Below are 11793 nucleotides of genomic sequence, written 5' to 3' on the forward strand. Positions count from 1 at the left end.
TACATGCACTTCAGCACCACAGATGCAGTGATGCAGTTATGCCATGGTAATGTAGAAACTTCAGCAAAAAAAGAGGTTCTATTTCCCATTATTGTAGTAGATCAACCCCTTGAGAAATGGTAGCTAAGTCAATAAAAGAATTCTTCCATCATTCCGTGTCTACAGTGAATTAGGTTGTCCTAACTGTTGTACAAGGCATGACATTTTTTATAGCCCTGAGCAGTATGGCTAGTTGGGCCTAAAATGTAGGTGTAGACCATACCTACATGAGCCTCCTTAAAAGTTTCCCTTAGTCAATAAGATGATCCTAGATCCTAGATACTTTCATATAACCATAGAAGAAGTAATTTCTTGTAAAGCTGGTGACAGTTTGGGATTTCCCACAATAACTGTCTTTTCCTGCCACTTTCTGACTCATGTGTATGACTCTATTTTGAGGGAAAAGCAGAACAAAGATCTTGCCTGCAAGTAAGATGTCAGGTAAGGCTAAGGTGGTTTTGGCCTCCATTGTGTTATGAACCATCATGAAAAGGACAGTGGCATGGTGTTGCGCCCAGGCTGAGTTGAATGTAGTTGCTTGGCTCCAGTCCCTCCATCATAAGGTCTATGAAACCTATAAGGTGTAACACATTGGTTAGGAATAGAGATGTAGCCGTGTTAGTCTGGTCTTGCTGAAACAAAAGACAGGTCTATGCAGCACTTTAAAAACTAACAAGATGGTTTATTAGGTGATGAGTTTTCATGGGCCAGACCCACTTCCTCAGATCAAATTGTGGAAGAAAATTGACATGACCATATATACAATCAAAAAAAGTGAACACATATAAAATAAAATCAGATTTTAGAACAGAGGGTGAATGAGGGGGGGAGGTTAATGTCTATGAGATAATGATATTAGAGGTGATAATTGGGGAAGCTATCTTTGTAATGGGTAAGATAATTAGCATCTTTATTAAGGCCCATTCATAAAGTGTCAAATTTAAGCATGAATGCCAGTTCAGAGGCTTCTCTTTGAAGTCTTGTGTTAAAATCTCTTTGAAGCAGGATGTAGGTAATCAGGTGATTGAGAGAATGCCCATTCTGGTTGAAATGGCAAGAAACTGTTTTTTCTTTGTGAAACTGTCTGATGTCTGTTTTGTGTGCATTGATTCTTTGGCGAAGTGTCTGAGAAGTTTGTCCAAAAACATAGCAGATGGACACTGTTGGCACATGATGGCATAAATTATATTTCTGGATGAGTAAGAATATGTGTTCTTGATCTTATAACTGAAATGGTTAGGTCCAATGATGGTGTCAACAGAGTAAATATGTGGACAAAACTGGCAACGGGGTTTGTTGCAAGGGAAAGTTCCAGGGTCGGTATGTCCTGTGGTTGTTGGTAAGAATCATCCTAAAAGGTTAGACGGTTGTCTATAGGAGACTATTGGTTAGGGACATTAATGGTGAAACTTCATGAAGGCAAAATGTCCCATACATCTGTTTCTCAGATCATTACATTTTTAAAAATAGTCATGAGTGAATACAAGAATGCTGCTGCTTATAGGGGATGCTCTGATCTTCTGTTCCCCGCCAAAGCTTTATATTCAGGACAGTCAAAATTGGAAAATTTTCAATTAAAAATCATTTGTGGGACTCATAAGTTCTCAATTAAAATATGAAATCAACAAAATTAATTTAAAAATCATTTTAAAAGTCTCAAAATGGTCACACTAGCGCCTCATTTTTACTATCAATATTTTAATTATCAATAGAAAAAAATACGGCTTTGTCTTTCAGTGTACAGGAACAGGCACAAAGCAATTTACACTTAGTTTCTTTGTCCTTCTGCTTCCCCAATTTTTTTTTGATAGCCATGCATTAGAGGTAATCCGTTACTAATTTGTGTTGCTATAGTGATCCAATTATGAAGTATTGTAACATCGTTTGTCAGTCAGAGTAACAGCACATTGCTAGTAGTACTAGGTGATAGCTCCAGCCCAGGCTTCTGTGAATATTCTCACAAGATTATGTCTCAAAAGACTCAAGCAGACAGATTCCAAATAGAGGAGAAATAATTTATGCCTCCCATTGAGGGTTCCATTAACTTTCGTTTGCAAGCAACAATTTTTTCCATATTTTTCTTGACAAGTATTCCATGTGTGTAAAAGGAGGTAGCTGTACAGTAGTGATAAAAAGGCTATGTAGACTAGAGATGAAATCCTGGGCCCACTAAAGTCAGTAGTATTGCTTTTAAGGGAGCCAGTATTTTACTATAGGTAGTGATTCTGATGTAGCACATGATCAATATGGCAACGTGAAAGTGTACAAATTAGCAAGACAATTGGTTAGATCAGGGGACCAGAAAGTCAGCAGAAGGGTATACCAGAAATTAAGGTAACATTTTAAATAAATATAGAGTAGGTCTCATGCAGTAATAGAATGAAATGTTCTTGAAAATTTTTTGGTTAATATTTTAAATCTGCCCCTCACTAGAGTTTTTGCTATATATCACTAGCATAACACTTAGCAATTTAGCAAAAAATGAGTTTCTTTTTTGCATGCTAATTAAGAAGAAAACTAACTCTGGTTTTACTGATAAAAACAAACTGAAGTATTTCATATGCACTATCATAGGATTTCATTCAGACTAATGCAATGAAAAATCTGTTTAGTTATTCCCATCAAAAAAGAAATTTGCTGGAGCAGCATGACAACTTTTGAAAGCTCCCAAAATCATTAGAAGAACTAACTGATATGGGGTTTTTTTTTCTGCTAATTATGTCACCTGGGCTATGTCTAGACTGCAGGCTTCTTTCGAAAGAGGCTCTTTTGAAAGCATCTTTCGAAAGAGCCTCTTTCGAAAGAGAGCGTCTAGACTGCAGGCGGATTTTTCGAAAGAGAAATCCGCTTTTTCGAAAGAGAGCACCCAGCGAGTCTGGATGCTCTCTTTCGAAGACGGCCTCTTTACATTGAAGAACGCCTTCTTTCGAAAGAGGAACTTTCGAAAGAAGGCGTTCTTCCTCGTAAATTGAGGTTTACCGCCATCGAAAGAAAAGCCGCGTTCTTTCGAAATAATTTCAAAAGAACGCGGCTTGAGTCTGGACGCAGGGGAAGTTTTTTCGGGAAAAGGCTACTTTATCCGAAAAAACCCCTGAGTCTGCACACGGTCCAGGGCATTGCCCATGAAGAATAGATAGTTAATGAAATTTAGAAACATCTATTACAGATGTAAGAGTTTACAGAAAAAAAAATCTGTGGACTCAAGCCTATCAGGAAAGTACACTTCAAACTGACCCTACACTAAACTGTAACTTTTGCATATACATGTATATGGTATTATATTACTTAGTTCTCTAGAACAGTGTTTCTCAAAGTTAAGACCACAAGTGTTTAGTGGGGCTTGGACCTCGCTCTCCCCCATAGTAAGGAGCCCGTGTTGGTGCTCTAACCCCGCTTCTCCAAGTTTGGAGCACCAGCACCTGCTTCCTGCAGCAGAGGAGGCGGAAGCGGTGCAAAAAAACATTCATCTGGGGGCTTTCCCCACTCCTCCCATTGACAGGAAACACTGACAGCGGGAGCAACAGGGAATGGTACCTGGAGATGGCAGCGGGAGCAGAGCTAGGTAAGCTCCCCCACCACCCTCATGCCTAGATCCTGCACCATCATTACCCTCACACACACACCCTCCCATTGAAACCCTGCACCCTCATCCTGCCCTGACCTCGCATCCCCACCTATACCCCATCTCCTGCCCAGCTCACTCCTGCACACAACCTCCTTCAGGGGTTAGACCCACCACCTTCAGCTGCTCCTGAACCCTACCTCTCAGCAAGATTCCCCATCCTCAACCTGTTCCTACAACCTCCCTCCAGCCCAGACCCCCCAGCCTCAGCCTATTCCTAGATCCTCTCTCTCCCCTTCCCAATATCCACCCTCAGCATGCTTCAGCCCCCAACCTTTTGCCCAGGCAAAGATGTGGACAAATTGGAGAAGGTTCAGAGAAGTGCAACAAAAATGACTAAAGGTCTGGAAAGAATGGCCTACGTGGGAAGACTGAAAAAAAATGGATTTGTTTAGCCTGGAAAAGAGAAGACGGAGAGGGGGCATGATAGCAGTTTCCAAGTACATAAAAAGGTTGTTGCAAGGAGGAGGAAAGGACAAGAAGCAATGGGCTTCAACTGCTGCAAGGAAGGGTTCAGGTTGGACATTAGGAAAAACTTCCTAATTTTTGGAGTAAATTGCCTAGGGAGGTTGTGGAATCTCCATCAGTGGAGATTTTAAATAGGAGGAAGACAAACATCTGTCAGGGATGGTCTAGATGGTGCTTGGACTGTCACGAGTGCAGGAGACTAGACAAGAGGACCTCTTAAGGTTCCTCCCAGTTCTATGATTCTATGAACCCACATTTGATTTTGCAAAATCATGGAAACTTGTGAAGGCCTTATGTAATTAAACCCAATTTATCCCCTCTGTACTCAAGAATACATCAAACTGGAAGTCAAGGTTTTTCAAGGCAGACTGGTGATTTTATGTGCCTCAAATTTTGGGTTCCCAAACTAAGGCACCTTGAAAATTAAGCCCCTTTAAGGTGTCTCAAATTAATAATACAGAACAATGAGCCACTTTGGGAAAAAACTTGAATGTTTGTCTGACAATGTAATGCCAATCACACAGACAATTTTTAAAATGTGGAACTTTAATTGCTTTCTCCATTAACAAATTTGGATGCTGTAGGTTCCCACTGATTTTCATTAAAGATGAGATTTATTTCTTGAGTTAATTGTATTTCCCTTTAGTGAGGGATTATACTTTTTTACACCCTAGCCCATTTCATTTCTTTTTTTTTCATTATTTTCATTATTCATTATTTTTTTCTTTAATTAAATTATATGTTTTACTTCAGGGATGCATTGGGCCATAAGAATTAAAGTTACTTGTCAGATATCATGGTGTATTGGAGATGAGCAGCATTTTCCGTACAGACAGAATAACAAGAAAGCTTGTGGGCGGGGGAGATATTAAAACCACAGTCAGTAGTGATGTAGTATTGTGTAGTGAAGCAGTACTTCATGAATATGTGCTGATCCTGTAGGTACTCTGGGGCTGGTATACCCACAAGAAAAAATGGTGGGTGCTGAGTACCCACAAGCAACTCCCCGAGATCAGCTCCTTCCCCTTCTCTAGTTCCTCCCACTCACCAGTGGCCCCACTGATCATTGTTTTCCTCTCCCTCCCAGCATCTCCTGTCCACCATGAAGGTGCAACTGGGGATGGGGGAGAGTGGGAGTAGTTAGGGCCAGCATGCTTAGCAAAGGGGGTGGAATGTGACAAGAATAGGTGGGATTGGGGTAAAGTGGGGATGGTAAGAAGCAGGGGCCTTGCGGGAAGGGGTGAAATGGAGGTGGGACCCTAGGCATGGCAGAGGTTGAGTCCTCCTAGCTCATCAGACTGTATGTATTTAATGTTACAGAATGTGAATGATAGCGTAGGACTACTTGTTTGTTTGACGCCTGCTACTTAGTTAGCACAGCAGCTACCATGCTCATCTCCTGTGCTCTGCTTCTAATTCACCCCTCCTTCAGGGGAGGGAGGTCACTGGTACCCTTAGCCAATGTGCTGTTGTTCTTTAGCATTAAGCATTGACTTTATGGGTAGCCGTAGCGCTCATGGCATCGGAATGGTGTCTAATAAGATGGATAGTACGACAGGAATCAAACATCCATCCTAGCCAGAAACATTTCTGAACCTTTGTCAATGTGTGACCAGACAGATGGGAATGACATTGTTGTGTTTACATAAAAGACCTTAGTGCGCACCAGTGGAGGAGTGAATTCTAATGCATGCTAGCATGTTGCACACTAATTGGTCTGTGCAGACCCTGCTGGTGCACACTAAAAGTCCCATGCCGTACAGTACCTTTTCAAACAGGACTATGCTACACTATCAGGGTCCTCATAGGCCAATTAGTTCCTACATGCCGATGTGATGCACATTAGAATTTATGCCTCTGCTGAGGCATACCAAGGCACCATGTAGACAAGCCCTTTCTAATTGCATTGACCTCAGCTCATTTGAACTGTGTTTCTTTCAGGCTGAATGCTGTTTTGCATACACAGCACTGTGCAATGCGGACATTAATGTGGTGATGCAGAAAAGGAATCCACCCCAAGCTATGCAATGACAGCAAAGATACTGACTTTCAAAAACTCTGACTTTGTACATGTCCACAGTGCTCTAAAATTGTGAGAAATAAGCATCCTTTTTGTGGATTCAGTCGTGCAAGGTGCTACGCTTGGGTGCTATGTCTATACTGGCGGGTTCTTGTGCAAGATCTCTTGCGGAAGAACACATCCACACTGCCATGTGCTTTTGCGCAAGAGCATCCATGGCAGTGTGGATGCTCTCTTGCACAAGAAAGCTCTGGTGGCCATTTTAGCCTGCTGCACATCCACACTGCCCTCTTGCACAAGAGCTCTTGCGCAAGAGGGCTTACACTTGTTAGAAAAGAGCATAGCTCTTGCGCAAGAAGCCCTCTCTTCCCACGCCGTACTGTAAATATTCTTGTGCAAGTGTGGACGCTCTGTGGAAGAACTGCCATTCTTACTCAAGAACCTGCCAGTGTAAACATAGCTTTAGTGTTTTTCAGCTGCTTTTGATTGTGTTGATGCTCTTTGTGGTTACCTTGTGAACATGCATACGATCACATTTTGTCACCACATCCTCATGTGCATGTATCCCTAAACTTTTGAAAAATCAGGACTTCCAAGATTGAACCCTTTATTACCAGAATTCATATTCAGATGATGGGGTAACAATCTAGAGGAGATAAAGAATAGAATGAAAATTCAAACTAATTCCTCTTAAGCAAAAAATGCATTGGCCAAAGCCTTGTATTACTCAACAGCGAAAGCTGACACAGAGAAAATATAACTTTTTTGCTTAACTTTCCTCTTACTCCAATTTCAGGGAATATTATTTTTTCTGCTTGAGAAAATCAGTGCCAGCAAATATCATCTCTGAACGTACAACACATCACAAAATAGGTTATTCAGCATTCTGTGTAATCAGGTCACTTTATGAAAAACTTCAAAGGTTTCTGGAGGAATTCAAGAAGATAACTCAAAAAAGAAAGCATTTGTGGATATGCCTGTCAATCAGCCAAAGCTCAAATGTGGGACAATACATGACAGATATCTCCCCCCCCCCCAAACTGATGAATGTGTTACACTTAAAAGGTGATGTCATTGTTTCCTCTCCTGAACTAACTTTATACCTCACTTGCATAAATCTTTGTTTCTGATGTAAATAATGTAAATACAGCAGTAAAACTGTTGATATTCCAAATGCACTTGGAGTGTAGATAACTTTGGAACTGAAATGAGTTACTTTACTCAAAAATGCAATACAACTAATAGTCTTGGAAAACCAGTAAATATATGAAAGTACACAAAATCCTTTTGCAAGAGATGATACTTGGAGATAACTTTTAACTTTCTCCCAAACTATCCAAACCATTAATATTAACTGAAGACTGGGAAGACACAGGCATATATGGATAACAGTATTTGAGGTTCTTGGTTTCTGGTGAACAGAGAAGGAGATGATATGGGAACTAGAGAAGCCTGGATTTGTATGTAGGGTAAGGAACCGTGGTACTCAAATCATGTGAATTAATTGAAAGGATTCATATTAGTTTTGTTTTGTTTTTACTTCCCTCCTTCCTGTTGCTGTTTGTTATGTACTGTGAGAGATAAGTAGTGTCAAAATAAAGTGGATTATTCATTTTGACCAAAATGATAACAATGAGAGAGACAAGGATTCAGACTGAGACCATTTACTAATGTTTTTTGTTTTTTCTATGTCTTTAAAAGGTCAGAACAGAAATTCTAAGTGCGATTAAAGAGGTGGATGACTGTGCTGTAGCTCAAGTTAGAAGGGAAAGCAAGTTAATGGACCCTTGCAAGACCTCTAAGTTTCTGTCATTTGACAAGTGATGTAGGAATCAGTCCACTTTTGAATGATCCAACCTTTGAGCTATCATCATAGTTTATTATCTATGAAAAATATTTTTTGATTGGATGATTAAAACTAGTAAAGTGCTACAGTAATTTTACACTACATGAGTACAGAACTCTGATCACTTTCAAACTCAAGGGCTTATAAAATTTATTGAGTGCCCCAGTAATTTAAAACGTTTATATGCTGCAAATATGACCGTAACTAGCTCGAAAGAGAAGTGCATTTTAAAATATAAAAGATTTGTCTCTACTTTTACACCATGTGCCTGATCAGAATATTCACAGCCAACAGCAGAACATTTCAAGGGACAAGGAGGAATGGGGAAAGTCCAGTCTGGGACTGATCTGTAATCTGAAATATGTAAAGGAAGGAAGTTTGCTTTAATATCATACAGGAAGATCACTTTCTTAATTATAATAATCTATGTAGAAAAATGAGTAGTTCAAATGATGAAATAAACAATGAGAGTAACATTTAAATGGGTACTTATGATAATGAGAACTTTAAAATAGCTTTACTGTTAATTACTCATACTTTTTAACAATATAAAGAATACCAAATAAAGGCCATTTTCATAATCCCAGTGATTATATAACTCACTTTTATGCTTTAATATGTTAATAAAGAGGCAATATGAAGGTTCTTTTAGAAGTCTGAACTGTTGGTACTTGGGCTATGTGCTTCTGCTATATCCATTATTTTGGACCCTTGATAGAATATCTTGCAAAACTGCCATAGTACAGTATGCAGCTATGACCATGAATATCTTGCCCTCATTGATGGCTAACCTGCCATAAAGGCATTGCCAGCATGCCTTTAATCTCCCAAAGACATATTCCACAGTTATCCAGTCTGTGGTTGAATTCCTCTGTACTGCTGTCCAGGTTTCCCATGTAAAATGTCTTGAGTCACCGTTGTAACGAATACGCTAGGTCTCCCAGGATCACTATGAGCATTTCAATATCCCTCACTGTAAGGTCCTGAAATGAAAGTCTCCACTTGCAAATCCTATACATCCCAGTGTATGCATGCATCTTGCAACTTCCTAGACAAAGCCATACTGAAGTCAGTGAAATGCCCATAATGATCCACAAGAACCTATGATGCAGTATTTATGCAGTATTCCTATTGATGTACTTCATCATAAGGTGGTCTGGGGCCAAAACTGGAGCATGTGTGCTGTGACGGATACCTCCACCCCCCCTCCCATGGTTTGTGAAATGGACTCATGGACATGAATATACATAACTCAAAGGTGGTTTGAGTGAATTATTTCATGTAACCCATTGATCTTCATGCCATGATCTGCTGGTTCTGTTTATCTATCTCTGTTGTATCTATCATTTGTCTGTGTAAAATTAGACACATGGGCTACGTCTACATTGGCATCCCTTTCCGGAAAAGGGATGCTAATGAGACGAGTTGGAATTGCAAATCCGCGGGGGATTTAAATATCCCCCGTGGCATTTGCATTTACATGGCTGCCGCTTTTTTCCGGCTTGGGGATAAGCCGGAGAAAAGCGCCAGTCTAGATGCGATTCTCCGGAAAATAAGCCCTTTTCCGGAGGGCTTATTTTCCGGAGAATCGCGTCTAGACTGGCGTTTTTCTCCAGCTCATCCCCAAGCTGGAAAAAAGTGGCAGCCATGTAAATGCAAATGCCGCGGGGGATATTTAAATCCCCCGCGGATTTGCAATTACCACTCGTCTCATTAGCATCCCTTTTCCGGAAAGGGATGCCAATGTAGACATAGCCATGGAGTGGGGAGTACTTTGTGAGTTTCAAATGTGTGAATGGGAGAAATGGAGGGTGCTACCTGCAACTTCTAGATGAGCCACGGTTAAACAATCTTTTGTCCTTAAGTCCGAGCAGTGGTTGGTAGGGGGTGGCCTCAACTCCTTAACAAAAGGAATAGGAAAGGAGAGGCTTGAGTCTTTTGGCTGGGCTGAACCTGAAGGAAGGAGCCTGAGACCCCAGGGTAGGGAAGACAGCCCTGGTTTAGAGTGGCAGCTGGAAAAGAGGTTTTAGGGTGAGTTTAAGTTTGCACTGAGATTCCAGTGGAGAATTAGCCAAGCAGTTTTGTTTCTTTTGATTTGTAACCTACTTTGCTCTGCCTACTTTCTCTTATTACTACTTAAATACTACTGCTCAACTTAATAAAACCATTTTTATTTTCTATCAAACCCAGTGTAAGCGATTGTTACCTGGAAAGGGGGGCAGGGTAACCAGCATGCACATTCCCCCTTTCATTGCTAATGGGGGCTTACCTAATTCTTTGGGGTTTGATCCCATCTGGGGAGTGATATCCCAGGAGGCTGGGCCCAAAACTGCACTCTCCTTGGACCTGAAGTGGTTCAGTGTCTATAGAGATTCTCAGTGGGGACAGGAACCTCAGCTCAGGGACTTGGCTGGGGGAGACCTGCGGAGCTGGCCCAGCAGGACCGTGCAGTGAGGAGCTCCAGAGAGTGGAAGGCGAGTGGCAGTGGCCGTGACAGCACCCCGGGAGGCACCCCCGAGGGGTCATCTGTGACCGCACCCCATCACATGTGCCATCTAGCTCCCCTCTATAGTTAGGGAAACCTATTTAGAACGTAAGAAAGGCCACATTGGGTCACATCAGTGGTCCCTGGAACCCAGTATCTTATCTTCTAATAGTGGCCAATGCCAGGTGCTACAGAAGGAATAAACAGAAATGGTAATTGTCGTGTCAAGGCTGATTCCCCATTCTGGCATGATGAATGCAGAAGTGGGGGCCTGCAAAAGTACCCCAAAACCGTATCTTTCCAGGCTTTGGTATAAAGTTCCCCCCCAAAATCTTAAAAACCTAGATTTGGGGATAAAAATCCACTGCCACCTCCCAAGCAATGGTAAGAAAACCAGGGAAGAGATCACTTGGAAATCTCATCCCTAAAGTAAAACCAGGACACAAAAATTAACCATTACCAGGCTAATAAAAAAGAAAGAACTTTAATTATCACCACAATACTCCTGTTACAAGCATAATGACTAGATGGAAAAGTCACCAATTAATATACTCATGGGGGACACCCATGGGCCAAAACTTTGTTACAAAGGAGAAGAAAACCCATTTTTAAATGCACAGACATCAGATTCCCATTCCCCAACCATAAAACAATGAAACCTAATGGATTTATCTAAACTTTACTCTACTTACAGATGGTGAATAGTCTTTTCTTGGAGAGAGACATGTTGTCTCTCTCCCTCAGAATCTGGAGAGTGAACTGCCCAGGGACAAAGGAGGGAAAAAACAAAAATTCCTTTGTCCCAGTTTGAAATTCCTACCTGAATTTCTATTGGCTAACTGCTACCTGGCTAGGTAGAGTTAACCCCTCAGTCCCCACGCTGCTGACTATCAAGTGATCCATGCCATTACACATTCCAAGCCTTGACAAAGCTATCCATTATTTCCATGCACATTTCTCAGAGTCATGGTCCTTCGTAGCAGGATGCAATTAATTGCCCTGCATGCTTGCACTAACTCAGCCCCAGTGTTTAGCTACTTTACTCCAAACTGATTTGTTACTGTCTAACAGTCTAGAGTCACAAACTTCTACTCTGGTATTGCCATGCACTTTCCTACCTCTTATTATGAAGGCTTTGCACTGCAGTAATGGGGTGAGCTCAACAGGCAGTTCTAGGAAGATCTCTTTCTTCATCTGAAAGCTCTATAATCACTTCTCCTCATCCCAGACCTGCAGGACAACCCACTCCTGCCATTCAGTACTTGTTTCCTGAGCCCAAAAATGATGGTCCACTAATGTATATATTTATTTTG

Source organism: Pelodiscus sinensis, chromosome 1 (genome assembly GCF_049634645.1).
Source record: "Pelodiscus sinensis isolate JC-2024 chromosome 1, ASM4963464v1, whole genome shotgun sequence".
In the NCBI taxonomy this organism is placed as follows: domain Eukaryota; kingdom Metazoa; phylum Chordata; order Testudines; family Trionychidae; genus Pelodiscus; species Pelodiscus sinensis.